This window comes from Entelurus aequoreus, linkage group LG11 (assembly GCF_033978785.1).
Source record: "Entelurus aequoreus isolate RoL-2023_Sb linkage group LG11, RoL_Eaeq_v1.1, whole genome shotgun sequence".
In the NCBI taxonomy this organism is placed as follows: Eukaryota; Metazoa; Chordata; class Actinopteri; order Syngnathiformes; family Syngnathidae; genus Entelurus; species Entelurus aequoreus.
This window is the reverse complement of record NC_084741.1, coordinates 65,924,791-65,932,330: the sequence shown is the minus strand read 5'-3', so window position 1 is coordinate 65,932,330 and position 7,540 is coordinate 65,924,791.

The following is a 7,540-nucleotide window of genomic DNA, read 5'->3' as shown; positions in this document are numbered from 1 at the left end:
AGTCGCCGGATATTGCGGCTTCACCACATCGCAGATATTTTATTTTATTTTTGGTATTTACAAGCATATTCTTCAAACATTTTGCCCTATGTTAAGCATTTTAATGCATAAAATGGCTAAATTAACTAATGTATTAATACTTGAGTATTGGCCACTGGATGAGATCAAACCAATCTGTTCAGTATCGTGACCACTGATTGGCTGAGCCTCAGGCAGCATATTGGGTAAAATGAAAGGTGACTAAAGGGTGTTATTTCATGTCTAGAGGGTGCTCCTAATGTTTAAATGGTAGGTTTTTATGCCCTAGCTATGAAAACGTATAATTAATGAGTTCTAAATCAACCACAACCCACAGTGAGCACCACAAATGTCATTTACGTCATGAGGTGTCTTTTTCACAATAGTCGACATTTCCACACATGCAGTATGCAATATGTTGACTTTTTTATTGTGGCCCGCTATCAGCTATATGTTTGCAGACGTGCCAGTGGAGCTGACAGAAGGTCGGCATGCGTGCCTGCTCTGCAGCTTAAGGTCAAAGAGGGGAAGGAAAGGTCAGGCTAAGTTTAGATGGCGGCTGGCAGAGCAACATTTTACTTTTAGGACTACAGTAAATGCTGCCTCTGGTGTGATAAATGTGCCAAATATCACAGGGACAAGAGAAAAGGGATTGTATAGGGATTTAATCAGAGGTTGGTTATACGGAAATAATGTGTGGGGTAAATGAACATTTGAAAACGCCAACAGCCCATTTTGGATTTAATTTAATCGACTGATATTTACATGAACGAGTTATTATAAGAAAAACACATTTAGTCGTGATTAAAGCAACTTGAGAACTTTGGTAAAGAAGTCCAGTGTAAAGTCTATTTGCGACAGCAGCATTGAAAATGTTAGGATTTGTCGCCATCTAGTGGTACTTAGAATATGAAGGAAACAAAATAACTACTACAGTATCATTAAACCTTTGTTAGCAAACAAACAAGTATAAAAGAGTGTATTTAGTATAATAAATACATAATTGAATACAAAATATTATTATTATTATTATTTTTAAGTCTACAGTACAGTAGTTCTTCGTTTATCGATTTTATTTACTTCTTGGTAGGGTACCGGTACCAAAATGTATTTCGATACTTTGATAATTTTCTCAATAAAGGGGACCACAAAAAATTTAATTATTGTCTTTATTTTAACAAAAAAATCTTTCTTATTGCAATTTTGTCCTTAAATAAAATAGTGAACATATGAGATTGCTGACATATGCAGTAACATATTGTGTCATTTATCTTTCTATTATTTTGTCAAGTGGTAGAAAATGTATTATTCATCTATTTACACTTCTGTTCAAATGTAATAATCACTTATTCTTCTGTTGTTTGATACTTTACATTAGTTTTGGATGATACCACAAATTTAGGTATCGATCTGATACCAAGTAGTTACAGGATCATACATTGGTCATAATTTAAATCCTCATGTGTCCAGGGCCGTATTTCCTGAGTTTATAAGCATAATATGATTTTTTTTTAAACGAAAGAAGTAAAACATTTTGATGTAATCATAGTAGTATCGACTAGATACGCTCCTGTACTTGGTATCATTACAGTGGATGTCAGGTGTAGATCCACCCATGGCGTTTGTTTACATTGTGACGCTGGTGACTCATTAGTGTTGCGCTACTATACTAGTACTGGTATACCGTACAACCCTACTTGAATGATGAATACTTGATGAATGGTGGGTGGTGGTCGGAGGGGCCGTAGGCGCAAACTGGCAGCCACGCTTCCGTCAGTCTACCCCAGGGCAGCTGTGGCTACGAAAGTAGCTTACCACCACCAGGTGTGAATGAATGATGGGTTCTCACTTCTCTGTGAAGCGCTTTGAGCAGGGGTCCCCAAACTTTTTGACTCGGGGGCCACATTGGGTTAAAACAATTTGGCCAGGGGCCAGGCTGTGTATGTATATATATATATATATATATATATATATATATATATATATATATATATATATATATATATATATATATATATATATATATATATATATATATATATATATATATATTGTCTAAAAATGCATTTGCGCTATATATATTTAATATATATATATATATATATATATATTAGATACATATAGGGCACTTTCCGCAATGATGTCGATGAGAAAATGCATTTTTAGACAATATGATTTGCCTGAGTGGCTAGGAGATACCATGAGTAGCAAGCGGTACAAAGTGGATAAGAAAAGAAAGAAAACATTTTTGATTATATTTTTTTAATTTTTAATTTAATTTAATTTTTTTTATACTTGGGACTTTCCGCGGGCCTGATTTTGGACGCTGGCGGGCCGGAGTTTGGGGGACCCCTGGCTTTGAGTGTCTAGAAAAGCGCTATATAAATCTAATCCATTATTACTATTATTATTTACTTTCTGGCCTGACCGTGGAAAATTAATATCCGGAAATAAATCATTATTAATTATAAATCAAATATTTTCGTAGTTAAAGCATAAAATACCGGTTTACAACCTTCGAAATAGAGTTGAGAGCTCTCTGAAATAACACCCTTTATTCACCATTACACTCTTTTTAATCCAATTTAGTTACGTTGCCTGAAGAGGAGCCAATCAGTGGCCACGATACTAGAGAGCTCGCTCTGATTGGTTGGTCTCATCTAGTGGCCAATAGTACTGTAATAATGATATTTTTTACTTCATTTAGCCATTTAATGCTTGTTGCACAACATTCGTCATCATCATGGCGCCGATGAAGGCTCTCGTGCGCTCTGTTTTGTTTGTTTTTGTGCATAAATTGTGTGTCCGGGCCAGTGCTCTTACACCCGCGAAGAGTAGCTCAGTTACAGCTCTTTTTATTACCAAACATGTGTTATATGTGTGGTTTATGTTGCACGATTGCACCAAGAAAAATTCATAGTTTGTGAACCCGTTCTCAAACAATGGCAATAAAACTATTCTGATTCTGATTCATAGGGTAGGCTTGAAATGGTTTACTCTTTGAATATAGTTACATATAGTTATATAGTTAAGCCGCAATCTTTGAAGCACCATGTAATCAGGATGATTACCAGGTAATCAAAAAGGTTAACCAACGAACGAGATTTCTCTACAGAATTTCCTCTCTGGTCAACAAAAGCACCTTGAGGATTCTGGCGGGAACTCTCGTTCAACCCTTTTTCGATTACGCATGCACCTCCTGGTACCCTAGCACCTCCAAAACCCTCAAATCTAAACTCCAAACATCTCAGAACAAGCTAGTCAGGTTACTTCTAGACCTCCACCCCAGATCCCACCTCACTCCTACCCACTTCTCTAAAGTGGGCTGGCTCAAGGTGGAGGACAGAGTTAAACAACTTGCACTGAGCCTAGTCTATAAAATCCGCTACACCTCCCTGATACCGAAGTACATGTCAAACTACTTCCTTAACGTAAATGACCGCCATAACCACAACACCAGGGGGTGCTCCACTAACCACGTTAAACCCAGATTCCGAACTAACAAAGGTCTTAACTCATTCTCTTTCTATGCCACATCAATGTGGAATGCGCTCCCAACAGGTATAAAAGAAAGGGCATCTCTATCCTCCTTCAAAACCGCAATAAAAGTTCACCTCCAGGCAGCTACAACCCTAAACTAACACCCTCCCCGGATTGCTAATAATCAAATGTAAACAATCAAATGCAGATTATTTTTCTTATGCCTTCTGATCTCTCTCTCTCTCTCTCTCTCTATGTCCACTACTTGATGTCCATATCCCCACCCCCCCTCCACAATCCTGATTGTAAATAATGTAAATAATTCAATGTGATTATCTTGTGTGATGACTGTATTATGATGATAGGATATATGATAGTATATATCTGTATCATGAATCAATTTAAGTGGACCCCGACTTAAACAAGTTGAAAAACTTATTCGGGTGTTACCATTTAGTGGTCAATTGTACGGAATATGTACTTCACTGTGCAACCTACTAATAAAAGTCTCAATCAATCAATCAATCAATGTGGCGAGGGACAACTGTATATACTTCAAATTATGTATTATTTAGTTATTATTGATTTATTTACTTACAGATTTCGGAGTCAAATAATTGTTTCTCTGGCATAAAATATGATTAATAAAACAAAAAATTTATTGAATCCGGTTTTAAAATAAATGACCAAATACAGTCAATCGGCATGACCGATGGTAGGGGAGCATGCAGACCTGGCAGGCCCAAACACAAAATGACGGTCTGGCAGAGTGTCCCGACCAGGAGAGTTCCCACCTCCGGAACAACTTTGAACACGTTACGAGGGAGGCGCTGGATATTGACTACGAGTGGACCATGTTCCGTGCCTCTATTGTCGAGGCAGCCGATCGGAGCTGTGCCACAAGGTAAATCCCAGAACCCACTGGTGTTTGTCTCATGGGACTCCAGAGGCAGCAGACAGGTACCAACAGGCCAAGCGGTGTGCGGCTTCGGCGATTGCAGAGGCAAAAACTCGAACATGGGAGAAGTCCGGAGAAGACAACTTCCAGAAAGCTTCGAAGCGATTCTGGACCAACATCCGTCGCCTCAGGAAGGAGAAGCAGTGCACCGTCAACACTGTGTACGGTCTTCCAATGAGGAAGCAGTGCCTGGGGACTCTGTGGTGGGATCGCCTGTTTCTGGGGCTTCAGGATGTTAAGAAGCTCCTTGGTGGTAGGGCCCCGGGGGTGGATGAGATCTGTCCGGAATTCCTCAAGGCTCTGGATGCTGTCGTAGTTGACAAGACTCTGCTGCATTGCATGGACATCTGGGGCGGTGCCTCTGGATTGGCAGGGGTGGTGGTTCCTCTCTTTAAAAAGGGGGAGCGGAGGGTGTGTTCCAACTATCGTGGGATCACACTCATCAGCCTTGCTGGTAAGGTCTATTCAAGTGTACTAGAGAAAAGGCTACGCCGGATAGTCGAACATCGGATTCAGGAGGATCAGTGTGGTTTTTGTTCAGGTCGTGGAACTGTGGACCAACTCTGTCTGTCCCTTGAAGGACCCTTGAAGGTGCGTGGGAGTTTGCCCAACCAGTCTTTATGTGATTGGTGGACTTGGCATTCGATTATGTCCCTTCGGGATGTCCAATGGAGAGAGCTCAGAGTATGGGGTATCGGACCGCCTGATATTGGCGCTATGCTCCCTGTATGATCAGTGCCAAAGCTCGGTCTGCATTGCCGGGAGTAAGTCGGACCAGTTTTCCAGTGAGGGTGGGACTCCGTCAAAGCTGCCCTTTGTCACCGATTCTGTTTACAACTTTTATGGACAGAATATCCAGGCGCAGTCAGGGAGTTGAGGGGATCCGGTTTGGTGGCTACAGGATTAGGTCTCTGCTTTTTGCGGCTGATGTGGTGCTACTTGCTTCATTTGGCCAGGATCTTCAGCTCTTACTGGTTCAGTTCGTAGCGGAGTGTAAAGCAACTGGCATGAAAATCAGCACTTCCAAGTCCTTCTTTGAACGAAGTAGCTGGGGAGAGGGAAGTCTGAGCTCTTTGCTTAGGCTGCTGCTCCCGCGAGCCGACTTTGGATAAGCGGAAGAAGCCACTTGTAAAAAAATTTGCAGCAATGATACATGATGTTGATAGATGGACTCTGTTATTATATAATTGTTCACTCATTTTAGAATAACCTTGCTACAGTATGAATTTCCTTGTTATTAATTGCTTTCCACCATATCAGTTAAAAAATTTGCATACCATGGTGCCATGTCATAATATCCGCGCCAAAGGTTCGTCAAAACAGCAACACCAAGCTCAAAACGGCTCCCAGACTGCATATAGTGGCCACTAGAGATAGGCGATATGGCCTAATATACAATATATTATTTGGCATATAAATTATAATGAAACCAGGTTACCAAGTCTTTTAACTTGGTTTCTGACATATGCAGTAACACTGCGCCGCTTTTGGTTGTATTATTACGTCAAAACTATTATTAATATACTTGCTAATTTACTGATTACGTTCTGTTGTAACATGGTTCCATCTCCATCTGTTCAAATGTAATCAACACTTATTCTTCTGCTATTTATACTTCACATTTGTTTTGGGCAGCTATACAAATTTGGGTTCCAATATCCAATCCCAAGTATAGTAAGAGGGGAAGTATTGGTCATACCAATGCTGATTGTTTCCAATATCTTTGAATGATTACATTTTTAATCAAAATTATAATCAGACAAGAACACAAAATGGAATTGTAACAATATCAAATAAATATGAGAAAAATAGATACAATAAGAGCAAAATAAAGTGAATAGTGCAAAAACTACTAAAGGCTCCAAATCATTTGGTTTTTGTCATCAAAAGTCCTCCTGTTTCCAGGAACTTATTTCCTGAGGGTGTAAACAAAAAAAAAGTTCCCCAAATTTATTTTGTGATGAAAAAAATTACTGATCTAATCACCGTAGTATCAACCATATACTGATATACTTTCACTCTAGCTTAGTGGTTAGCAGTTTCTTTTATCCTCCTACAGTGTTCAGTGGAGCATGTTAGAAGCATCATCACTTAAGGGTTGATGAATGGCTAAGAAACAGTTTTTTGCCATCATAAAGAGAGGTTGAGTGATTTAGAAGCTGCTTAACACGGTGGAGGGACATTAAGTGTGCTCGCTGCCGAGAACATGTTCGTTACAGCGTGTCACTGTCAAATTTGCAGGACACAGCTAGAGCCTGTAATCAACATGTGCAATTACAATATGGCAATACAACTGAAATCCCTATTGGTTTAAATTATATATATAATTTTTTTTTTTAGTTTGTCACCCACCTGCATATCGTGGGCACGTTGGCAATTTCCCTTGAGTTTGATAGTATAGAACAGGGGTCAACTTTTTGAGAGTAACAAGCGGTAGAAAATGGATTAGAACGGACAGATAAAAAAATTTTAAAAAATGTTTTGAATTTTTAAAAAAAAAAATTCCCTCTTTACTTGGGACTTGCCGGCCTCCAGGGTCCTGTTGGATGACTCTGTTGCGAGTTGTTGTGATTACATGTACCAGGTTTATGTGTGCCATGCTATGTGAGGTTTTTTCCTCGGACTCAGTCTGGACCACTCCTGAGGGTCCAGCCTCAGACTGATATTTTTTTTACTCTTCCCCCTTTCCCAATGTCACCTTTTTAAGGAGCGCCCTAAGTGGCTGATCCGTTGGCGGTCCCGTCTTGTCTCCCTGTAACGTATCTCTGCTCTTAGCGGGATTGTGCCGAAAATGTAATTTCAGTTCTTATGTGTCTTGTACATGTTAAGAATGGACAAATAAAGCTGCTCTGCTCTGACTTTCCGCGGGCTGGATTTTGGACGCTGGCAGGCCGGATCGGGCACACGGGCCGTAGTATGATGACCACTGGTATAGAATTACAAATATTTAAAAAAAACAGGTTCTGCAGCCAACATTTGTCATCCATCCCAGTCTCAGCGTGTTTTTCCTCTCAATGTCCTACAACTTGTTCTTCAAAAACCAGTGGATTATAACATAGTGAAGGTATTTTGTATCTATTAGAT